At 38.3% G+C, this 26836-nt stretch overlaps 1 long non-coding RNA gene across 1 annotated transcript; it reads right to left on the bottom strand.

The window, feature by feature from the left end:
• Positions 1 to 4627: 4627 nt before the first annotated feature.
• LOC147752824 (uncharacterized) lies at positions 4628 to 26699 on the bottom strand. The gene is made up of 2 exons (XR_015313021.1): positions 26428 to 26699; positions 4628 to 6550 (listed from the first exon to the last, which is right to left on the bottom strand). It is a non-coding gene; the product is annotated as an uncharacterized LOC147752824 (long non-coding RNA).
• Positions 26700 to 26836: the final 137 nt, after the last annotated feature.

Genomic DNA, 26836 nt, shown 5'->3' with positions numbered 1-26836 from the left:
AAAATAGTTGTATAGAATGAGCTGTGGATCCAAGCGCTAGGAGGAGAATATGCTTAAAAACGTTTTGATTTCTTAATAAGGGAAGTATCTGCCACCTTTTTTTATTACTTTTATGTCGCGTCATATGGAAAATTGAACTTTCAGAAGCTCTCATGCCAACATTAATAAGACTTCATATAGAAACTTCTAGGGAATTGTCGGTAGAATTCGTCAATCTTTTAGAACCGGTTACTTCTCTAACGTCCAAGTGTCCTCATTTGACCGTCTCTACGTAATACCTTCATTTTTATATAACTACACGCTTTCAACGAGCTTTCGGATAGGTGATTATCCATAATAATATACAAAAGAGAAATCACTGTCTGCATATTAATTTTACTGAGAAAACAAAAGAATAGGTTGTCTTTATCGCTTGTATTTTGCCTTATGGTATTTTCGGTAAATCTGCTTCTGCTGGCGTACCGCAAAATCATATTATGATTGACTTAGCAGGTATGCTTAAAGCCAACATTAGACAGGTTAAGAGAACAGTTTATCAAATGTGTGGGCATGCGTGCGCTGGAGAATGAATCAATCGGTTTCATGACGCTCCTATTTCATCAAGTGTTGAAACTAGAACGGCAAGTGTCAAACGTAAGGGCAGAAAGCGCAGGAGTGCCGGTGGGCTTATTATGAATGCATAGAATTTGAAAAAGATAGACACGTTATGTAGTCTTATGTTGTCAGTGACTAAGTTTTGTAGCAACCTATGTTCCACGATCCTCTTAGACCCGCTCGTGGACCTTCGTTGCTAACTCGTCTATCTCACCCCGACATCGACTTTGAATATACAGGAATTTCGGTCGTTGATATATTTGCGACAAACGTAAGTAGGTATAAATTAAGGTTTTCAAGTGAAAATTATTTTCTAACATAGATAACAACATAACAAGTAACGATAAATCTCACTATTCAAGCTGCCACTGCGCGGGCTGCTATAAAAAAAGAAAGCTTCGTTACACTACACACCTCCCGAACTTCTTGTACAGACATGATAAATTCCGAAACCTGTGAGCGACATCTGATAAAAATTATCTAGTCTACAGTACAACACCCCCCTCCCCCCAAAAGCATAAGACGTGTCTACACTATACTTGTAACTCTGTCCAAAGTGCCCAGGCGGCCTTCAAGCTTATGCTCAAGATACATCCCTCCCTTTTTAGCCTCCCTTTTCAAGAATATCTGTTGAAAAACATTCGTGTCACAACGGCAACAATACCTTGAACAGCTGGAGACCCGTTCGATCGCCAATTCAGAGAGTCAACCATACAAATAGCTAACATATTACGGCAGTTTAACGGCTTACCTGACTATTTCTTTGTCTCTCATAAATAATTTCTCGCGGATGTTAGCATGAAAGGATACTACATCATGCGTGATGCTTTTGCATATCATAATAAAAAAGGTCTCAATACAGCGCAGTGTTATTCAACAAGACTTCATAGTGCGGGATCTAATATAAGGTCTTAGGAGCTTACGCAATCAGGAAATCGGCGGTCCGTTTAGCGTCTGTGACAAACGCCTCAAATGCGCATCCATTCTGGCCCCGTGTTGGATGCCACTACCTAATGCTTTGTTTACATACCAGTACACACCTAGTTTAATGTAAGGCATGCTACCATATTAATGGTTCCTAAAAAAGGGCGACCCAATCGCGCCGTCAGCATGGCACGTGAAGGAAACCGTTACAAGCTGCTATACGGCTTGGTTTCTAAAAAACTGGATAACTATTCAGGAAGCGTACACGATCCGAGAAAGAACATTCTATAGAAATAACGCGTCGGATCCTGATGGGTTACATCAAGGGAATATTGGCTATTGCGCGCAATTCGCTATACGCGGTGTTCGTCGATATCAGAGGAGCCTTTCACTCCGCGTTCAGAGACAAAATTAATATTCACGCTGACCTTTCGCACTGCGATTCTACAGGAGAACAGAATAATCATTGCCGACGGAGTGGTTTAACGTTCTCCCTCCGCTAGCCTAAGTCCACTGTTTTCCTCCGTCTTGCTGAAGGGCCCCTTTGATCAAATAACAAAATCGAAGAAATTAGTCGAACTCATCTTGTTTTAGGACGATCAAGTAAAATATGGGTCGAGCAGGTTCCAATAAGCTATAACCTGGTTTTACAGCTACAAATTCAAAATCGACCGTAAATCTGACCAAGACAGAGATGATGAAGCAGGACAGTGACCATTGACGCCTTATATTCTTCCAGGTTGCCTTCTACTTACGTAAACCGGTTTTCGTATTTAGGTTTGCTCTTTCTAGAAGTTACACTGCGTAAATCATGGAAAGATACTGGAGGGCAGTCTTGACCACGTGGGCGACCAAACCGCTTTATCACTTGTCTTTCGGAACCACTCTCAGCTGGTTCGACCTCGAAATGGCTCCGATCGCAACATAGAGGGTACACATAATTTGGCAAAATCTTGTGATGAATAACCTCAAACAACTAGATCGCGCGAATGCCTCCTCCCTCGAAATAACACTGAGACTACATATAGTGAACCGAAATCGCCTTGCGTATCTCTTAGCTGACTCGGACATACGTCGTCGCTTTTGGTTCGTAGCAGCAGAGGCCAAACAAATCCCGATAACTGGTGCAAAAATTACCAGAGATTAATAGGATTTACTTTGCTTTAGGTGCGATGAGGGGCAATGAGTGGAAAAGGAACTAACCGGTTAGATATGCTAACGGTAGATATGCTGTCATTCGCTATGCCGCGAATAGGTTCTACAATAGACTTTGCAGAAACCAGGGATTCATCGGCCTAACTATACATGTAACGGCTCCGGCTGCGTCGGAAATTGTGATAAATGTCATGCCGCTCGTTGCCCTTTACCAACATCTCTAGGAAATCTGGTAAATCTCTGAATTTATTTTATAAACACAACAACACTTGTATAACCCATATGATACAAACCGTTTTAAACGGTTCTATATACACTCTCATATTGTGTAGTTGATTTGCGTTAATAAAGTACTATCAGCAGAGGCGAATAAATACAATTTCATTGACGATATGATTGAGATACCACTTTAAAATACTCTACTCCTTTATTCCTTCATTCGAATGCTTATGTGAACCAAGAGAAGCTTTTGGAGTTCAGAAATACTAGAGGTTTAATGGAGCATTTATGGGACACTGGCATTGCTATGAATCTAGTCGACAAGTGACGGGCAATCGCCCATTATTAGAGGTAGTTGGGGTGAATACTTTTCATTGAACCACACTTACCTGTAAGCTTACCTAAATTGATATTGTAAATAGAATATATTAGAGTTCGCTCAACTTTAGCTCATATTTGATCATAGGTGGGTTGAACCTAAGTAATTCAAGTAATTATTTAATTTAATATGGAACTTATTATTAAACTAACATTTATACATATATAGTGCGGTCGGTAACTTGGCACTTAAGATGGATAACAGGCCGAGTTTTTATATTAAGCACTACTGACGAAATTGTTCTACTATTTTAACCATAGATAAAGTTGATTGTCACTGAGGTGTGGCCTGAGGTATATATACTTAGATACTTATCACAGTAAATAATCTTACATTTGTACAAGGGCAAAAGGAAAGTCAAGGTTATAGTAGTGTTACATTAATAGCGGGGGTCAATTGAAGATTTTTTGCGCCGTTTCGATAGAGCTGTTATCTACAATCCTTTAGCTGGCCTTTAAACATAACACTGATCCAGACTTACATAATTTATGTATATTTTTGTATTTATTTCTGCAAGTATCATAATTATCTTGAATTTGAATGAAATTTTCTCAAAATTAATAAGGCGAATTATTTCATTCACTTTTATATAGTGAAAAGCTAGTATATCTTCGAAATTTAACAAGCCTGATAACTATTTTGACTTTATGAATACTGGCGAAGTAACCAACTAAGACCGTTGGGATCCAATACGTTAACATACTTTGTTCTAAACCGTTTTGTTTCTTTCTTCTTTCTAGACCCTTTTAGGCTTAATAGCGCTTTCTCCTATACAGTTTTACATAAACTATTCTATTTTGTCAACAAGTACATTTCTCTAAGGCAAGCGAAATCGGCCTTAACTAGTAACAGCTGTTGTGTGCACGAGTAGCTCTTCTTATATGTAATGAAAAAAGTAGGTTAGACTTTAGCTCAACTTACTTGTGCATGTATTGTTAGAGGGAATCACGGTGACGTGCTTCCACGTAACAAGTGTAACTGCTTTTTTTGGCTTAAGTCACACTGGTGGGATTGGAGGACTCACAAGACATGTGAAAACTTAAATAAGATTGTGCAATGGGAAAAACCCCACAAAGCCGAAAAACCATAATGGATGATATATATCATCAGCACATTGGGAGCAACTTCTGTATATATTGTGACTGCTCGTACTGCATGCGCGCAATTCGTCACCATGATCGACTATTTGTGTGTGCTTTGTACGATCTTGTAAACTTCATACAAACTCTAATCGTAATGGCGCAATATTACCAGTAGAATGAACAAGAGCTGGCTTGTATGGAGTATATCTGTCGCATGGATAACTTTTTAAGGTTGGAAATCATTAATCCTCACTAAAACAAAAGCTACCGTGCGTTGATTCGGTTAATCCCAAGAGTGTTTTTATTTATTATTATATAACATTATATATGTTATGAGACACTCATATAATAAATACGTATCTTTTTGTAGATATTTTACGCGCGTCGTAGACTTGAGCCTTCTTTATAACAACGGCAGACCTGTTTATTGGTCTGAAGTAGACAGAACCGACTCTGCGGTTTCGCTTTGTGATTCGCGGCATTGGCATTGGATTACAATATTCACATGTCCGGTACCACATTATTATATTTTGTGTTAGCGGCTGAAAAATGCCCTTGACGACGTCTACTTGCGTTTTTTACTGATGCGTGTCCAGTTGTTATCATTCATTCAAGAATTTAATCGCGAACTCATCGTACACGCCATCATTAGACGGTGCTGATGAAACTGCATAACTATATATAGCATATCAAATTTGTTGGGAACATATGTGTGCAAAGTTCGAACATCTTTTTGAACATATTTTCTCGGCAACTACAAAATAGCATGTAACATATCTCTAAGTACATACGCCAACACTGTATTTTTAGCGGTAATATACGAAATTGTGTTCGCCAAGTTGCTAATGCGATTTTGCTATTTTAGGCAAAAACACTCAGCAGTCAGATCATACCATATCGCGGCCTCACTTTAGTTTCGATTACCTTTAGTTTAAAGTATTCCGCAGAATTTTTATGTTGACAATTACGTGACCTTTCTCGTTGCGTATGCAAACGTTCCAATCGACAAAAATCCGATAAGACATTATGCTAACAGGTTACGAATACTTATTTGTTCCCGGGAGTCAGTGGACATGGGCGTCGACGGCCGGAAATATCGATTTTGCATGAATCTGTTTTTCATTACATTATATTTCTTTTTTCACTCGTTCTGTCCCATATCGTACTCGGTGTTCCAGTTCTTTTTGCTTCTTCTATTCGTTTGCTTCTATTCGTCGTTCGGAATACATGTAAGGCATGGCGGTACATATGTAAATGCCTCCTGCATGATGCCCTTCGAATACTAAATCCAACAACATGCGCTTAGGCAAAGCTTCACATCGCACCAAAAGAAAAAAGGAATGGAGAAAAAGAGGGAACAAAAAGGTCTTCTATTGGCACGAAGGAACACTACAATGAAACCAAAAGTAGCACTAAGGGCAACAGTAGCAGTAACACAGGGAACGTGCTTTAAATTGTTGAAACGTCGAAAGAACGTCGCTGTTGGCAGTCAGCAGGCGCCACGTCTCCATCTCTGATGAGTCTCAAATTGGAGACTGAAGAACTGGAAAAGGAGAAAGACGCTGAAGAAGACTTAAGATTACGACTAAGAAAATGTTCTCATAACGCGCCTTTTCCTGCTGGTTGGTGCTGCTGCAGCTAACAAGTCAGCCCTGTAATTCCACAAAATGCATGGTATCCCACCTCCCACACGCTCGAGGAGCCGACTCGGCCAGTGTGGCTTTCCTGACGACCCCCTAGTATCGTTGGCCCTTCAAGTTGAGCGTTCGTTTGTTCATAGGCCGTTGCGTGTTAGGTGCTGGGCCTTCAGGCCGCGTAACCTTTTCTCCCCTCTAATTTGACAGGCTGCAGTAGCTGTATGGGTAGTAGTAGTAGCAGCTGCAGTCTTGACGGCGCTATCATCGTCATTGTTGCCTGCCTGTTCTGACAACTCGGGCGATCCGAAGGACGTACGTCTTCTTCGTCTTTTCTCGAACTACTGGTGTCGCTTCGAAAAGACAGGGTTGGATATTTTCTTGGATGGATGCCTTGCTGCGTCGCTGAGTGGCCGCTTGTCTGGCCGCCTTTCCGTTTCGTTCGTTTCCCCGTTCGCTTACTCTCTTGCTCTTCTGTTCGTGCTCCTCTTCGCTAGCCAAGTTAACGGATACGAGGAAGCATAAGACATCATGGGGTACGTTATAAGCGTCACTCAATGGCCCTATTACAGAACACCGCTATAATATAGTACAAGCTCAGATAACTCGGTTTGATAATAGTAATAAACTATATGATTATTGGAGTACATAGTAAGAAGGATTTAGGTAGTACATGTCCCCAACTAATAAGTGAGAGCAAGATATGAAGACAACGTAGCCAGTGAGAATTCTGGCAGTCAGTCACAATTTTTGTCTAACACAGTTCATATTTGCAGAAAATTCAGTTTTCGCAGTCTTCCATGAACATATAAACGTATCTCAGTAAGCAATTAGTAACCTAGTCGAATGGTTTTATTTCTTTGAAACGTTTAAACTCTTATTGAAAAACTTAAAAGGAAATCAAACTATCACATTGCACTTTGTAGTATAGTATGGCAGTTCAACCATTTAGTAGCATGTTTGGTTGTTCGAATACTTATGGTTCCAGGATCCAAAATACAACTTCAAAAACACCATTATTATTTAAAAGACCCTTTTTTAATACATTATCGTGAGGATGGTGATCGAGAAGAAAAATAATATCAGGTCGCTCAGTATGAAACGTGACGTAGCAAACTCTTCAAACTTTTGCAGCTATACATTTGCTTTAGGGTGATGTTTTGCCCGTGCAGTCGCATCTAATCGCTAATAAGACCATCTGCAATTATCGTAGAAGCCTTTATTCATATCACAAGTGGCAATTCGGTGCTAGAATATATCACTGCCGTAACGAGAGGGTAAAACCTTTCTATACTTGGCCTTCATTCAAATCATGCGGCAGCCATTTGTCCATTTTTCATCTCATCAATGTAAGTGAGATGAACGAGTAGGGTATTTTTATATCCTTCAAAATGTAAGTGCTGTGTGTGAAAACCCACGTACTTTATGATGGGTCGGCTTCCATGACAGCTTTCAATTCTTCATTACTTGCCTTTGGAAGGCGTTCTCCATAAAAATCTTCCACCTCAAAATTTCTTTCACGGAATTTTTTGAATCAAGATATTATAATGTTTCTAGTAGCACAACTCTCATGGAACATAAGGTTTATATAGCGACCGGTCTCCGTCGTTCTAGTTCCGAAACGGATCTTTTTTCTATATATGTAGACTAATTGAATTTTTTTATTTTCTCTCGCTAACCACAACCCGCCTGCTTCCGAGAAGGTCCGAGTAATGATATTCGAGTGAACGGTTCGAAGTTTCAAAAAGTGCAAGTGCAACTCAAATACAATAAAAGGTTGGATTTTTTTTCTAATTTTCATTTGCCACGTTTTATATAGATTATTTTAGTGTATTACGCCTGCGTCTTGGTCAAATCATTATCGGAGTATTCAATAACTATATTATAGAAAGGTAATAATCGCATACCTATTTCCGCTATAGAATTGTTACTATAGTGAATATAAGCGGTAAAGTGCATTTGATAACAACTTATCGTTTTTCAGTTCAGTGTCGTGTGTTACTAAAATTTGCTGAAGAACTTCGCTTGGCATGCATTAGACGTTTTGCATCTAGGTGCTATTCTTTGATTCCAGCAGTATGCAGCAAAACATACCGCCCGCGAAACATCTCTTTTCTGATCAAGCGCTGTAGCAGAAGCGCTGTAGAAATTGGGAAGGTGCAGACCTCTTATTGCCGCGGCGTTTCTGTGACCTAACGCCCCTCAGCTGCTCCCTGTGGGGAAAAACAGGGTTTAGCTAGAGAGACTAGCAACCATCCAAGAGCAAAAGCCAATATTCGAGTAGAAATCGAACCGATAAGTCATAAGGTGCTTCGACCTGTTGTTCAAGATCCTCATACCTGGATCCTGTAGTGCCCGCAAAGCAAAAACAGAGAATATTGTGGTTCACGCATAAACGAGCTTAGCATGAAAATAGCTCGAAATTACAATTTTATTTATACGATCAAGTACGCCGAGTATATTGAAATAAAGTTTATTTAACAGCGATTTTAGCCTTTGCTACCCATACATTTTACTAATTTGTTTGGTTTAAAGCTGCCTTTGCTTTCTCTGGAGTGTTCTGCATTTACTGCGCTGTATACATGTTGCTTTAGTGTGATTATACAAATTTTCTAGAAAAAAAATAAGTTCCTCAAAAATTCAAGATATGTTTATTATTTCCCTTGATTTTCGCTGCGAAATATGCAGCAAATACAACATATATTGTGCTCGAGATTAAAAAGACATCAGCAATACCTGACAGCGTTTGTTCAAATGCTTTATAAGCTCTTTCTTAAAATTTTCTTTATCCACACAGGTTTTGCGGTATGTGCCGTTGGCAGAACTAGACAGCAACCTAAGCCCCTTTTAACCAGAAGTAATAACAAACGAGATTCAACTGTTCAGGTGTTCCATGAGATTCCAAAGCTTCAACAGCAAGAGGCGATTTACAGTCTATAAACGCCGGAGTGCCTATCGGCACTCGAAAACGGGCACATCCTCACGGTAATCACTGTACCCTAAAGAGTGGCGAATAAGCAATCATATGAACGTTTACGCGTGATTCAGGTAGTAAATGTAAAATAATAGCTATCCGAAAATCGACTTAACAGTCAAATTATGTTGTAAGTTACCTTCAGTACTAACATCAGGCTGTCAACAGACAGAAACGTTGGGACATGTGTGCGCTAGAAAATTGATCAATCGGTCTATTTTATCGAGTGAGAGAGCTGGAAGAGCAAGTTTTTTTTGTAAGTAAAACAGAAGCATGTGGAACTGGTGACAGCGGCTTAACGTAAAGTGCGAGACATCTCCCAGAGATCTTTGAAGAGACCCAATCCCTCCTCGGCTACGAGAAAAAGCGCTAGTAATGGAAGACAGCAATCGTGCAGCCTTTTTCTCCTTCCTAATAAGACATTCTTCCTAATAAAGCGTCAATGACTACTCGTGCTGTGCTGAAAATGGATATCGACAGTATCTTATGTAAAGCAGAGAAGTATATTAACATCTCCGATGGGCCAATCGCGGTGTTTTTGCTGCTGTTTTCACTGCTATTACCACGAATATATGGAATCTAAAAATAACAAGTATATCAGCAATCAAGGCATAAGGTAAAGATTTTTCAGGGACGTTATATAATCCGGGCCAAAATGTATGTACTTCTCATTCTCTGTTTAGCCAGGATTGTAAAACGGCAAATGATGTTAGTGCGAAAAAAGCCGGTTAAAAAAATGCGAGATTCTCAGCTCTTCTGTTCTTCGTATCCACGGCACCCGATGATCAAGAGTGGACGGTATAGATATAAAGGCCTTCGATGTCCACAGCCTGAAAGGGTTTGTACTGCCCTACATTGAAGAGCAGCGGTCCAGGCCGTTCTAGTGAAGGCATCGTTGTCCTCTACAATCATGTGATAAGTGACTTCACGTCGTGTCTAATTAAGAATAACGTCATTGCTTTACGTGGCCGGCGACTAAAACTCGCTACAGCTTATATTTGGCTGGATAATTCGAATCACCGTACACACCGGTAAATAAACTCGTCAGTAGCTTTGAAACGCTGTCATTGTCGACGACTTCAATGCTCGTCTGGACCAGCCGAATTTGATCGCATTAGAGCTGTTGAAGGCACGCTTGCAGACTATGATTGCTGAATAATCAATCCCATTTCGACACCAATTTTTCTAGGATGTACAAGAAGTTCGGGCATCGATATACTTAAAACTGTAGTAACTAAGAATAGGATAATATCTCAAGGTGAGATTTATTCACTGTCAAAGAGCACAAACATTTGTGTTCACATACCAGTGGCGATAGACTTCACTATCTAAACTTTACCTATGCGCACTGTCAAACACCAAGCCCCGTCGCGGCACTTGGATAGAGGTAAGCTTCTGTATCGCATCCACCTCTCTTTCCTCTACTTCATGTGGTGGACATCAAAATTTATGCACGACATCCGCATGAGATTTTCCAGTCTATTGTACGGCTTTTTCGTCCCATCGGAAACAGAGGATGTGGTCCAACTGTACTTGCAGCCTTGCCCGGAGGTTCCAGATGCCCTTTAAGCTGATGGCCAAAATACAGCACAAGTTCTATACTTTAGTTTCTGTTTTTAAGACAATTTATCAAAAAAACATATGGATCACACAGGCAGCAATATTCTAAGTGGCTGGAGACGCGTCTGATCGCCGATGCAGAACATTAACCGTAGAGAAGGTTAACGTACCGCGGCAGCTCAGCGGCTTGCTCGATTAGCTCTTCGGCTCTTATAAGTCACTTCTCAGAGATGTTTGCTAGAAGGGATACGATACCACGCGCAATGCCGTTTTTGTCGCAGCGTGAGAACAGAGATATCTCAATACAACGTGGTATTTTTTAACAAGATTTTACAATGCGGGAGCTAATACAAGGTCTTGAGAGCCTACGCAAAGAGGAAGTGAACGAGCACTTCAAATACGTCGTCGTTTTGCCATTGTGTTGGACGGAACTACTTAATAAATGTGTACATACCGCTACCCTAGGGTAGACCGTTACTGAGAAAGCGTGCACGCCATTTCAAATTTTAACAGAACAACACTGGTTTCGGAGAAAACGCTTTACAAAAACAGCGTGCAGGATCCTGATGACCAACATCTAGAGAGCACTAGCCGCGCGGCGTAATCCGCCGTGTTTGATAATTTTAAGACAACTCTCCACAAGATTATGTTCACGCTGGCCGAAGTGGGTACCCTTATGAATGTGCTCAACCGTCTTGCTGCTATTCTACAGGAGGGCAGAATGGCCATCGACAACAGGACGACTTCGCCCCTACACAGACAGCCGGTCTGTTTCAGACAGACAACCTAATCCCTAGATTTAGCCTGGCTCCATACGGCAATCAAAGATTTGAAACTGACCGTAAGCCAGACTGCGGTTGGGGACGTGGGCGTGGAAATTTAGAAGAATATACAAGTAGCAGCCTCTGATATCTTATACCTCACAAAGTCGCTGCTTACCTATGTCTGGTTTCTGTATTTAAATTTGCTCTTCCTTGTCAACGTCAGAAGCTTCACTGCATACGTCATCGAAGAATGCAGGAAGACCGCATTCGCCGCATGGGCGATCAGGTTGCATTATCGCTTATTTCTCGTAGCCGCGCTTAGCTTTTGTGTCCAGTGTAGCTCCGATCACAATGTATTGTACACACGTTATTTGGCAAAATCGTACAATTAAGAACCTCAAACAATTAAATCGCGCCAAAGCCTCCCCTCTGTCCGCCTGTTCTCAGGAGAGCACTGGGACTACACGTAGTGACCGAAAATCACTTTTCGTGTCTACAAGTACACTCGCCACTGCTGTGCAAAGATTTACGTTGTCGCTTTGAGCTTCCATTAACGAAAGTCTTCAAGAACCTTAGAAAGTTGAACTAAAAATCCGTGGAAATTAATAAAAATTATTTTCCTTCGGGTGCGATGAAGAGCAGCGACTGAAGAGGGACAAATCGGCTATACAGATATGTCGTCGTCTGTTTTGTCGTGAATGGGTTCAGCTATAGATTGCAGAAAACCGGGTTTCTGCAAATTTGACTATACAGGTAAATACTCCAGATACGAGAGAAATATTACTAAATATCATCCCACCAGTTGTTTCATGGTACCATTATTAAGACATCTGGAAAGTTTTGTAAATACATTACATAAACTCAGCAAGGCTCGTGTAAGCCATATGACATAAAGTGTTTTAAGTTATGTTCTATATAGCCACTTTGATACTAAGACGCTGTGTTGTTGGCCTGTATATATGATGTTTTTGACTACCACCAGCAAAGGTGAATAAATTAAACTTGATTTATAAGTTATAAACCACTCTCCAGACGGCCACATGGAGTGCACAATTACGAACTGTAGCTATATTTCTGTAATATTAACCCAATGGTGTAGAAAGACCACGGAAATAGATTATTTTAGTGGGCGAGACTAACCTCGTCCAAGAGGTAGTACCACTTAAAAGCAAGAACAAAAAGCTAAATTAACCTTAAAGCTTTCTAATTAACCTAATATACATATTCCAATGTCATGAATAATTGCTGTCTCTTCTGCACTAGGTATAGTCAGCCTCATTATTCTAGGCCACCTCGTAGCAATATGGCAATTATACATACTTATAGGTCGGTCATACAGAATTACAAAAAACTACAAGGAGGAAGTCGCACCAACTGGTGCTTAGGTGCTAATCTGGATATGCAAATTGCTTCCATAAAGGGCCTTACAGTATGCGTTTAAACATATATAAAAGCGATTTACAATTTTGTATTACGATTCATATCAAAAGCAAGTTGGTCGCTTAGTAACGATTGATGGAATGTGATACACTCGGAGACAAACTCGAGTTTGTATGCATTAAGTAGCTTTTCATATCGCAAATTATATTGCCTCGTTAATTATAGAGTTATTCCGTTTTTATTCATAGGGCCTATCATCGTACACCTTGAGTAGTCAGTCGATTGAAAGACTGAAGACACGCCATTTAGCTTAGCAAGACTAATTCGTGGACGCTTAGAACGGCTAATTATCCTTAATCCGCCTAAAAAAAAGCTACTAAAAGTAGTTACATTCGTATGTGTATGTTTTTTATTGACTTTGTGACGGGGGAAATGCAAATGGTGCACGAAGGATCGAATATATGTAACAGGAAATATGTAACAAAAAAGAGGACAAAAGGTTCCAAACAGACTTAATTACTAGAAAAAAAAACACCTTCTTCTGTATTTATACCACTGCAAATTACATTATTTCCAAGCAGCCAGAAACATAGTTTCTTTCAAAATTATATGAATATAATCTGATTCCAAATGTCCATTAAATTGTTAGTTCCTTTTATAGACAGTATATCATAATACCTACACATGATTGGCCAGACAATTTATTGTGTATTTTAGATGGAGTCAATTTCAATGCAAGCTATGCTGGCTTCCAAAGTTCGGCACTAACTTTTACGTGCCGTGAATATAGAAACAGTAAAAATCAAACTCCAAAAGCGAGTACGCCAATTACCAAACTGTAAAGTTTACTGTTACTTATTTTTTTCCCAGTAGAGACATCGAGCAGTTAACCATCGACATTTCAACAGCAATTAATATTATCGAATGAAAAAGAAATTTCTAATCGATGAGTACCTTCTTGGCGACTAGTGCAATATAATTGGTCTAAGGCCTCAATTTTTAATATTAACGCTATGTTTTGCGCTCGTTTTGTTATCTGACCAATTTCATACACATTTTTCGCAAGAGCTAAAGTGATCCCTGGCAGGTAACGACACGTGCAACACAATATGTATGAATAAAGAAGGAAGGTTATATAAATAACGCAGAAACCTTTTAACGTTTTTCGACTCTTCAAATTCCGCCGTTATCGAAAAGCTGTTAGCGATATAAAATGTTTGAAATAACGCCTGTTTGTTCGTACTAAATCTTTCATAGGTAAGTCATACTAAAAACAACCGGTTTGTTCGTTAAAAAAGTACTTTCATGGGAAAGTTCGTTTCACTTCATCTTTAGATCCAAAGTTGGAGGCACTATAGCAAATTGAATATTGCTGCTAAAATTATATTTTTTTTTAAAAATCTAAAATTTTAAAAATATAGTTGTATCGATTCACAGAATGGCGCCACAGTTCAGGGAATTTCGAGTAAGAAATTTTAATCTCAAAGATGCTTCTCACTTAAGAAGCGCACATTGCTCAACAATAATGCGGTGGAATCAGTAACTAGAGAAAGTCGTTCGATTATCGCTGGCGTTATAGTTTCGTATATTAGGTTTCATTGTGAAAAATTGTTGGTCCCCACGCAAAGAGTGTATCGCGTTGAAAAGTAGGTTTCCTAGTAGTTAGTGATGAGCACAAAGGTGCGTTTGTTGGTTTGCTCTTCGCGGCTGCAGAGCGAATCTCAGTGTGGCATTTAGAACTGTTACAGGTAACGAGAGGTGGATTTAATACAACAATCGAACAGGGCAACGCTACAAGCGGAAGACCTGACCCGGCATAGCTAAAGCAAGGAGGCAGCAAAAAAGCGTTAATTATGTATCTGGGTAATATGTAAACACATAGTATACTATGGGTCTCTGAAACCTGGAGAACACATTATGCTAAAAGTCTATTCTACATAGATAGAAAGAGCGGCACCTGTGCTGCGCAAGCACCCAACTCTCTAATAAAGAAAAGCGTTACCGTTTAGCAGGAAAACGTTCGGACACACCTCCGACGGATGATTCAAAACACTATTACAGCATCGCAATAGGATTTTTCAGTGCACCCAATATATAATGATCGCCTATTCTTCGAATAAGCACTATTCTGAAGTCTTCAAAACCCATTCGACGACAGAGGCTTCACCACAAAGAAGCAACTAGAAAATGTTATATTCTCATTGTCAGGATGAGATTCATTCTTTACCTGATCGTCGGCGGAAATGTAATATCTACTAAACAAGACCACTTTTGCCCTATGAAAATTGGTCGTGCTCATCCTCTTGAGCAACCTATTACTGTTACTGTTTACAAAAATAAGACAATCTTAAAAAAGGTTTGTTTATATGGGCCAATGCATATACATAAAATCGGCTTTTACTTGCAGCCTAGACGTGCACTATTTTATTCCGAATGTTCCAGCCGATAAATGTGTATTCAGAGGGCTAAAAGTTTTTACCATATTTTCTTTCCTAGACGTTTCTTTACCATTATAGTGCAAGCACAATTATTGAAAAGGACCAAACGTGTCTTGGTCAAAATATTTTTTATCGATCGAAATATGCTTTAGTTTTCGTTCCTAAAACATCTCCGTCTACATTCAATGTTGTTCGTGGAATTTGCGTCACTAATGTCAAAGATTTGTCCCGTTACATTTGTCGGGCTATGAAAAAACCTGTGGAAAAGTGCTTTTCGGTCATAGCTGTTTATTGAAGATTTTATTTCCGCATCTTTGTCTTTGTGGTAACAGCCGTGCCCGCTCCTGGGATTAAGGGACAACGTCCTCAGAAAAGACAGAGCCGCTGATCGGCTGTAGATGACAAATTCCCGAACCTTTGTTCTGATCGGCCTAACGTGTGACCTCTTGCTTCTTCGTTGTACTCTGCTTAATGTCAGCTTGTGATCAGATCTGCTCTAGTACCACATAGCAAAATTGTGGTTTAATCTACTCGGGACTTAATAATAGAATCCCGAGAAAACATCTTTTAAAATATAATATATTGTATCATGTCTCACACATACAGATGCAACATATAAGATTCTAATTATACTGTAATGGCAGATACATAAAAAGTAAAAAAGTTAGTTCGCAGGTGTCTCATGGTATAATATAAGTGTGTATAATATAATGTTCCAAAGGTCGAAATTAATTTTTTAGAGAATGAGAGAGGTTAACAAACAAAGTTTTTTTTTTCTTAATGATACAATGGAATGCTACTATATCATTTTACCCCTAAAAGGCAAAGTCCATGAAAAATGAGATGTAGCAGATATAACTTGGAGAAATATGCAAGGTTGAGTCTAAACCGGGACACTCGGTATCATGCGCCCTAGGAAAATACTAGCTTAGAACAACATCGCAGACTCATCGTAGCGTAGGCAGGGCAATGGCTCCACGTTTCACGGTACACGCGACTTTAAAACTTGCTTGCACGCTCGAAATTGACGATCTACGTCGTTGGGAGCCTCTTGAGAAAATTAGGAAGAAGATATTTAACCAGCAAAAAAGAAAAATTACACAAAAGACTCAAAAAGCGAAAAAAAAAATAAATAAAGGCAAGCACATGCATAAAGAATTGTACTGATATATCGATCCACGATTTGAAAGTTATCTTTTGAACAAGATAAGTTGTGAATCTCGCACAATTTAAATATAAAAACCTGAGGTTCATTTTTTATATTATAAAGCTTAGAGAGATATTCCCTGCAGACACAAAACCCAAGTGATCTTTTCACTGCACTACTCTCTAAAGTAAATTGAGCACCCTATTCTTTTTCAATACAATATCATTACCGCTATTGCAAGAGTTAGACAAAAAGAACCGCATTTCACTAAAACAGTTTCCATCCGTGCCAGAATTAAATTTCTTCAGTGTGGTTATGTCGCCGCATATTATATGTTATGCATCATATCGCCGCACCATTTTCGTCAAGACAAAGCTATTAAAAAACTGTATAAAATGTGAGGAAACCGTGAATCAACAACATGTAGCATTGAATACAGTCCGTTTTTGCAGGACGACATTAAAACGCCATAAAGACTGAAGCTAGGTGGCGTCATAACCTAATGTGCATTTTTTGAACGCATTGCCATGGTGATCATGAATATAAACCGGTTCAAATTTTAGTGTTTGTAGATGATTACCATGATGTATTGCTACCATGTCGCTTTATAGGTCCGATGGCTAGCTAGTAAGGGCAAGTCTTAGACGCTACACCGCAGATGAGATTCCATGGACTTATTCACACAGTAGAAATCGCTGGAAGTGTAAAAAAATGTAAAGCTGGATGTAAAGTCTAAAATTTGCCTCTCTTCTGATATGACTTTTGGATACCTCAAGAGTTTGAAATGAAATAAATTGTACGAATTATTTCTCAAGGAAACGTCAATCGGTTTTCCTGTATCAATGTAGCGTCATTCCCGATTACTTCTCAAAATTGTCGGCGAATTTCAAAGAGGTTTGAACAATGATTTGTATGCTATAAAGGTATATTAAATAAACCGAGTGCATTTTATAAACAGTCTGAACGTTTTTCCAAATATGCATTTATTTGAAGTAATGTCTATCGGCAGTACCCGTATTATAAATGAGAATATTCATCGCGTTAGTAGACTGATCCTGAAAACGTATTTTTTTTCAAAAGCACCCTGCGGCCCATAGAACAGTTCTGCGAGTAGAAAAGCAAAATATCATAGACATAAAACAATCTCCTGTGGTTTTTTCACATAAAGATTTTTGTCATAAAGACATTTTCACGTTTTGTCATAAAGAAGGACCTATAACTACTTGCTCTCGATACATTATTAAAAAAAAAAATAAGTAGAAAGATAGCTTATGTGATATGAATCACTCCAAAGTCGCCGAACTGAATGATTTTGTTAATACATTCAATACCTTCACACAGACTGTAGTTTTTAATGGTTTAATTGTTTTTACAATTTTTGGCATTAATTAAAAGAAGGCTCAAGTAAAACACACTATGTAAGTGTACTACAGAAGGCAAATGCCCGTATTCGGATGAAGCGTGCAGAGTCCGAACTCACAATATACAGATTGTATACTCACAGTATACAATCGAATACATCTTAATCGAATTTTAGTTCCTTAGTAGCATTCTACCATTGTGTTCTTCAAATGGAACTACTGTTGTTCTCTTCTATATTATACGGTTGAATATAGCAAAAGATACTTCTGCTTTACAGATAACAAACGAAACAGACGTGTGTAACATAATATTTCTAGCCTATTATAGTTTTGCAACTGTGTTTTAATGCGAAGCTTTCTTTGTTACAAACGAACTGTTTACTCTAGCTGGTTGTAATGACTGCATCCTTATTGTTCTGATTATCAGTGCAATACATTAATGAGCTACTGGTGGCCTACTCGCACCCTTTTTTTCACATTTCCTTTATGTTTAAACCTTTTTTGTTTTTTCAGGACGTTATATTTTTTTTATATGTGAAGCTAACTGTTTGAGGCTACCACGCTTCCTCTACTCCCATTGCCGATAGTGTTTAATTGAATCGTTTTCTTTGCCGTATTTTGGAGTTAACGCTATTGGTACTTTGAATCTTCAGACAAAGAAGAAATCATATGGGCAACGGTCCTAAAGCTACACTTTTGACGGAAGCTTTCCCTTTTTATGTCTATCGACTGAAAGCCAAGAGCCGCTTATTCATACTAATACATTGTCCACTACATCGTACAGCGATATAACAAACGGCTCCATTTAATAAGCCACAATATTACCAACTTCATATCTTTTCTCACGCACCATGGAAAATTCTAGACAAACTCGGGTTCTGGTTCGTTATCAAACGCCTGCGATGCTCCAGTTTGACTTGATTAAGTCTGGTCGCTATATAGGAGATGGAAACTGTAGCCTATTTAATATTAACATCGTGTTATATACCACTTTTAGTGTTGTTGACTCCTGGAAGCCAAAGAATTAGCAAAGATAAAGTATAAGAACAGCGGTCTTTATCTTGTGCGCAACTTAGGTTTTTAGCTTGTTTGATGTGAATTGCATATAACAGCGATTTCGATAGCCACGATTGCAAAGTCCCGAAATCGGCTAATTCCACCTTTCTAAAGTTTACTCATTCTTTTCAAACCTGTTAGGTTTGCAATTTCAATGCGGAATGACCTTCAGCGAGCACAATTACGATTATAACTTATAATAGCACTCTGTAGCACACTAACATGCAAAATTATCAGAATGAAAAATTGGCAGTAAAAGAATCTAAGCATGTAGCTTGCAAAAAAAGTATAATCAATGTCCAATCAGTTATTATTCTCACTGGTCACCTGACGCGTGTTAAGCCTATTTTGAAAAATTTTACTGCAAATTTCTTTGATTCGGTGTGTCAACAGCTTCACCGCTTTTGTATATTCTTCTCGGCATGCCTTATATGTGCTTGCTAAATAGGAAACCTTAAAGCGCTACCGGGTTGTCATTTTTAATCCAACTTGGTTTTTGGTAAAAGAGCAGAGCTTATGCAACACATAAAGGGTCATAGCAAATTTACGAGTATAGTTTAAGTAAACAGGAAATTCAAACGTTTCAAATATTTACAGTGTGTAGGAGGCGATTCTAATCTTGAAAGGTCTACGACACTGATTACGGATCACAGTGTCGTGTTCCTCACGGTTTTTTCGGTCTGCAGGGAATTGTTTATCATAAATTCGCGTCGTTCGGCTCCTCACCCATTAAGAGCTCCCTCTAACATTTTTTAAGAATATTGCGCCACTCAATCCGTCCAATCAAGTATAACAAGTTCTAGATCCTCTATTACAGCAATGTACCGACCCATACTTTTCTACTCGTGCAGTAGTTATTCCCAAAAAATTCTGGATAAATGTGTGGCTCCAACTACCCAAGTCGATTATATGTGTACTTATCGGATTTAGCCCTCTGCAAATTTTTCTTAAACTTAATTCCTAAATTTCCAAAATTTAAAAATCTGAAGAAGATGCGTTTCAATACGATAAAAGAAATAATGGAGAAATCGTTGGTCGACCTGAGGACGATCGGATTTGAAAATTGACGACTAGAAAAAGCGGTAGCATAAATGAGTTGTATCCGGTGGATTGAATTAATTCGAGCGGGTCAACTTAAATTGAGACGAGTGCATACATATGTATATATCTCCGTCGGTCATATCGGCTAACGGCTAGGGCTTTTAGACCCTAAGTACGTCCAAATTAGCAATTATTTACTAACCATATTTTGGCCGTTAGAATATAAAATATTGCTTGTTTACGTTACATTGTTTACTACAAAGCTTATAAAGCGGGTGTCTATAATGGGTATACATTATTACTACGGTGGCATGCTCCCGAAACCAAAACAATTGACTACACTGAATATGTATTGTATGAATAATATAGAAACTTAATCAGTCATATCTATGAATAAGAACAAACTAATTTTTTTTTATTTTACGCTTAAATCTAGATGAAGTATAAAGATCATATGAAAATAGGTGTGCTCCAAGGCATTTTGTTACTGAGATAGCCGTTGTCGAGAAAACGCCCTTATTTTTCAAGAGTTATGACTTTTGTTTGAAAAAGCCGTTAGTTTTCATTTGATTTTATATCACATAACTTTGCATACGTATATAATAGCCTCCCATACAGTAGCATGACTGGTTCATTAGCTGCTCGTCATACCAAACTGCCGCATAATCCAATGCTGGCTTCTCAGCGCGTCGCCAGTGGGAACTGTAACTACAAACACCCAAAAGCAAGGAGCCAGCCGACCAGGCAACAACGAACTCTGTTTTATTCGACTGCCAAATGCCATGACTAACACTCAGTCCGCTAGAGAATTATATGAAGATGTGTGAACACTAAAATAAGCTACAGAAAACCGTGACCCGCTACATCACGTACTAAACACGTGATTAAAGTGTTTACATAACTATAGAAACTATGAACAGCAAGCTTGGAACAATAGGGCCTAAATAGAAAATTATAAGCTTTGCAGATCGCAACTGATGGATCCAGTAAACGGCGTGGTACACCATTACATGACAATATGATCACCCTCGATACTCTCAATAAAATTCTAGAACTTACGCATTTGCTGTTCATCACTCGTTTGTAATTATCGGTTAAAATTTAAAATACAACTCTTAAGTCGTTCAATATAAAACATTAATCTTATTTTTTATTATTTGTATTTATTTTTTAGTTCATTATTATTATTTTATTAAAATATTTTAAGATGACGCTGTTCTATAGTGATGCGACACTTTTTTGTATTCTGGATGTATTTACATTCCATGAGCTTTTAGAAGGCTAATACCATAAAAAATGGAGGAATTCGAGTGGTTAATCTTAGAACTACAGCGGGGACACGGTTCGCCGTATAAGCCTTGTATTCGGTAAAGGTATTACAAACAGCGTACTTGTTGGCTCGAAAATTTCTAGGCTGAAGATTTTGAATTTGGAAATGAGTCCCGCTGGAACATTCTCTGCGAAGGTGAATAACGAACAGCTGAGAGCTGTGGTCGAAGCCAACCCATCTTAAAGCTTATGATTGTTAGTGATCAGGTTTAATGCACACACCACGGTGATGGCTGAGTGAGTAACATGTTTACGTCTTAAACTGGAGGGATACGTGATGATTTGGGTTCGTATCCGAGCGTGGAAATACTTCGCTTCGTGCTAGGAGTCAGCTGTTTGAATGTCTAATAGTGGTACGTGCTATATAGTGGTACTAAGAATGGACGTAAAACTTAAAGAATTCAACTTTAGCGCAGATAAAAATACTATCTTTGTTCGCCCTGACCAAGTAAGGATACAACCTAAGTAAGATTACATAAACTTAAGCAGAACTTAAGTAAGATTAAGTAAGTTCAAGTATCAAGATGATACTTGATCAAATAAGGGTACAACTTACTTCATCGGACAAAACTTGACTGAACTACGGAACAAAAACCGATATTTCTTGACACTTGCTTTTTTCCGCTGTCAAGCTACATCAGTGAGTCATTCTCGCACTTAATTACGATTTGTGATAAAAGAATAGGTCTTCTATAAACATCGCAGACAGACACATTAGGGGGTGGATTTTAGTTTAGACCAAATAAATGTCTCAAGCGGGCAAGATTAGTAAACGAAATTTAATCACTCCTAATGCACGTCAGCTCTCGACCTGACACCATAGAAACCACAGTAGTAAAAACGCCGGAGTTTTAGTTGGGAGCTTGTTCGCTCTCACCAGACGCTACCCCTACAGACTACCACAGAAGGCTATAAGAAAATTTGTTAATATAAAAATCATTCAAATTTCAACATTCTTTCGAAATTGTCTTTTGGGACTTTATCAAGCCCTTAGACTCCTGTACCGTAGAGCTCTATAGCAGCGGATTAAGTTACTAGTGAAATGGCAGAAAATAAATACGTGATATTGTGACTCAATATCCATGAAGTGTAGATGTAAAGCTTAAGTAAAATTCCAACGACTAAGTTTAAAAATTGTTTTATTGGTTATAAAAACGAGGGCACAAATGCACCGAATGCAGGAGGGATTACTACCTGAAGGGGCGAAAGGGGTTCGAACGACTAAAGACGTGCAATCGCTGCAAAGCCGAATTCTTGACACTTTTTTGACGCAGTACATTTCCGTTTGCTGCGTCATTCGCTGTTTGCTGTAACTGCTTTATACATTACAATAAGTTAGAGCGCATGATATTAGTGCTCCGTCTTTGAAGACGTCGAGCCTCGCTAAGGGTATTCTGGGAGTTTTTAGCTTCGAAAGCATCCTTGAAGAGAGTTGAAAAACTCTCTTCAAGGATGCTTTGTTAAATCGTTAAATTAAATCGAGTTCAATCGAAAGCTTATAGCGGTCAGTGATAAAGTTATAGGATGTCAATTAACTGCTGTCATTATCGGAGTTATTGCTTGACCTGAAAGATTGAAGTCAAGTACTTTTATTCGAAAACGGGTACATATTAAATGTTCCTTATATTCCTTATACTTAAGTTTTGCTTCTCATATATTAGCGTTCCAGAAAAGTTAGTAAGCTTTAGATATGACTAAAGTTTAAAAACTAAAAAAAAAGAGGACGCCCATTTACTGAAGTAACAAATCAGGGCGAGTATTTTAAATGCTATGTTTTTGAGTATTTTAAATGTAATTATACGACAACTAGCAATAAGCTGTCTTATAAACCTGTTCATCTAAGCTTTAAGTTTCATAAGTTTTTGTTAAAACTGGTTAGCTACATTCAATGATAGCTAACTGAAGCGAAGTGATGAAGGGGCATTGAGTTTGATAAATTAGGGTACTTTGACATACAAGATCGCCACGACATAATGAACTGAGTGGTTAGCAGCAAATGCAGGTATTAGGTAAAATAAGCGCATTTTGAAATATTCATTTACATACAATACATTTGCATTTGTGTTCACACGTGTATATAACAAAAATGACATTTTGTTGCTAATTATTTTTTAATTCTACTTCAAACCACAGAAATGCATCAATGTAAATTTCTTAATGCATCTGAATAAATTTTACTATGAACCTACTCTAACCCAGTGACCTATTCAGTTGTACTTCTGTAAGCTAATATTTCTTAACGTTGTGGATTTTCGGTTCGAGTCCGTCTGGCCATCATGACCTATTCAAAAGAAGATGCAAATGTCGTTAGCTTGAATGCAAGATGTTTTATAGAAAAAACTCTTTGTATATAAGAAATTTCAATAGAAAATTTAGTAAACTTTCCCTCTCTCTCGCTCTCTCTTAGCTCTAAATTTCTTATTTTTTTATTGAGATATGGTTTGAGATGTGGTTTACTTTTTTGGTTTGTTTCCTCAATATCAATTGGGTAGCATACAAAATAACGGAGCTGAACGTCATCGACCGCAAAAGGCCGTTCCTGTGGCAATACCAATTTGTACCGCTTTAGCCGCTTATATAATTTTGAAATAAAATCTCACCTGATCTACTTGTGCTTCTCTGGCGTAAGGCGTCAGGCCGTTAACGAGAAATCACCCGCAAAAATGTAGTTTCTCTATTTGACGAAACGATTTGTTTAGATATACCACATCCAAATCGAAAGAGTCAAATTGAGTCTTTCAAAATTGACATCTTATTATTAGAATACTAGAAGATGCGCGAGTTCGCAGAGAGCTTCAAATACGTCATCGCTTTGAGAAATCTGTAGTTTTAAGCACCTGGGAAGTGCAGCGATATATTATACCATACTTTGACGGGTAAAGATTGTGATAAGTTTACAGACATTACAGATTCTGTATATCACACGTTGTTATCAAAAGGAACGTCTACTCTATACACATACGCAGTCGTAAGTTAGTATCACGCGTGATGTACAGCAGCAATAATAATACTGAGTGTTTGCTGGCAATACTAATTCACAATATTACTAAAAGTCTATGTATGTCTGTTTGTTTCTCCAACGGCAAGCAATTTTTCAAATTAGTTGGATTGTTAAAAATCCATTCCGAGAAAATTGGTGCTGCCTATAAAGCCAATCGACCAAATACGAGATGAAAAAATTTGCATTTTCCCATATAGCGTTATGTTGATTTGATTGGTCGTAAGTTGACGGTTGCAGTTTCGTTCTCATTTTCCATGATTAAAAATTATTTTTATAAGAATTTATAAGGCGGCCACCAGCATCGTCCGTGCTGCTATATTATTAAATATACACATGTACATTTTTGTGCTAATTATGTTCGGTAGACAAGTGTGCTCAACGCGTGTTTAATAGCAAAACAGGTGCGGGTAGAAGGCTGCAGGTTGCGCGTTAATATATTCTAAACATGATAGACTTATGCATCATAATATAAACCTCAACTATCAGATCTTCACAACGTAAAGGACGGATTCGAGCGTGGTTAAGAAACTAAAATATGCACACACGGCGGGTTAATGCCACACTATTAGCAAAAATATACAAAATACCTTTTTTATAAGCAGATCTCTTCTATGCTCAGTGGGAGTAACGAAGAAATAGATTCTGCGAAATGCTAAAAACTACCTTTTAAGCTGATACGTTTATAACTACCACCTGTGCTTATAGGTTACTCTGTATAAAGATCTGTATAAACTAGACTTCGCTTTACTCTTTGGGCCAAACTAATTTCAGAGGAACCTTTGCCGACTGATAATCTTAATACGTTTTTGCAGTTTGAAATGCAAAATGTTATTTTAACATCAAGTATTGCTAACCTTCGTCGTCGTACTAACTCTGTTCCAAAGACAATCGTAGTTTAATTTAGCTTTTTATAACAACATCTTATAAATGTCGTCCAAGCACGCCTGACAGATATCATTAACGTGGGATGCGCCGTTGAAGAAAGAACTTTAGGATGTGATGGCTTTCGGCTAACGTTAACAAACACTCGTAGATTAAGACAGTCGCGGGCCAGCTTTTAATTAATTTCTTGATAGGTTTAGAAAGTCTGACTTAAGGTAAATGTTGTTGGCTCGGTTGACGCATTCAAAATCGGCGTCGTTAGGATCAACTTGGTTCTTGACCGAAGCCTTATAATCGCACGTAGCATACTGACTAAAAGAAACATTGCCTTTTCTATGCTTTGTAATAAATACTTAAAATGCGGTCGCACATGAGAATCAACGAAAAGAGCAATATTTTACGTGTTTCAGCTAACGTGTTGACTGTATTCTTAAGTGTAACGCAAAAAGTTGGCAGAAAAGGCTGAAATCGAAAGCGGATTCCATTGCTATACTGGTAAACAGAGACTACGAGCAGCAGCAGAAATAAAGGTATTAGGTATAGGAATCAAGGACGAGGGTTAGATTGCACAATTACACATTACCTGCTCTTCAAAACAAACTCGAGAGATTTTAGGAAGGACCCGTTGTGTAAGCCATAAGGAACTGATATTCATATAACGCATGTAGTTTGTACTATGGAAAGTCTATTTCCGCTTCAAGTCAGATGATTGTCGGAGTGGATAAGATTTGAGAGATAAAATGTTATAGTTATAGAATCGTTGTTGTCAAGGGAACGGTAAAAGTTATGTTACTTCTCCGATTATGACGCAAGGCAATACCTCAAATCGTATAGCCACTATCGATATTGCGCCTTGCACAATATCATTACTGCAATATACACGCATTCCAGACGGAAATAACATTTTGCTTCTCTAGTATTTCTTTATCCTCTACCTAAAATGCTTCGGACCCACTATTGCGCCTATGTGGGTTTTTTAATGATTGATCACATTTCAACCAACCCTCGTTACTGCATCGGTAGACTGAGAAAGACGATGTACTACCACTCGAGGAAAGATCGTGGGATTTATGCTCTTTATTAATGGTTAAAATTAAGTTAGAATACGAGAAGGCAAGTGTGTAAAATATAGTGCCCTTTGTAGCTACCTTTTTGCACAAGTTCACTAATCATTAGCGTATTTATTACCTCTCTTACTTATGATCATTAATGGGCGCTACGGCGCCCTGCTATGGAACACATTGACTTTTATGTTTTTCTAATTCGTTTACTACTATATGTAGCCTTCGGGTGAGGTACAACGTATATGGAATATAGCAGACCCTTGTTTATCGATCCATTCCTCAACACAGCAAAAATAATTGTAACCTAAATACCACGTCGGTCTTTAGAAGCTAGACTACAAGAAACCTACACAAAAAGAATTTTGCCTAGATTTATGTATTTTCGTTCTTAATATTATTCGAAAGTGTTTTGTTCTTCTTATACCTTATCTTTTATACCTTACCTTGATTCAAACATTTTTGCTGGAGTCTACGTATCAACAATCAGTGTTGGGGACTATCAAAAGGGTTTCACAGGGTACGTACAATCAAGTCTATTTAGAAACACTTTTTTCTCCAAACATAATATTACCATCCGTAAAAATTATATAACAGATTATAGATTGATTTACGCAAAATGAACTCCGCGTATCGTATTCCAGCAATAGTATATGCATTAAATTACAAGTGATCGCTTTAGACAAACGGGCTACAGGTCACCAGGAAAATTCATTAACAGAACGGTATTACGATTTCGTCTGCTTGTAAGGGGACCTACATATGCATAGTCAACAATCATGGAAGTGTCTTTGTTAGAATCGGCGATTTAGAGCGGGTTCATGGAACAACACATTCAACATTGTATGTCACATT

The sequence above is a fragment of the Varroa jacobsoni genome, unplaced genomic scaffold (assembly GCF_002532875.2).
Source record: "Varroa jacobsoni isolate VJ856 unplaced genomic scaffold, vjacob_1.0 scaffold_959, whole genome shotgun sequence".
Lineage (NCBI taxonomy): Eukaryota > Metazoa > Arthropoda > Arachnida > Mesostigmata > Varroidae > Varroa > Varroa jacobsoni.
This window is presented reverse-complemented; position numbering and strand designations above follow the sequence as displayed.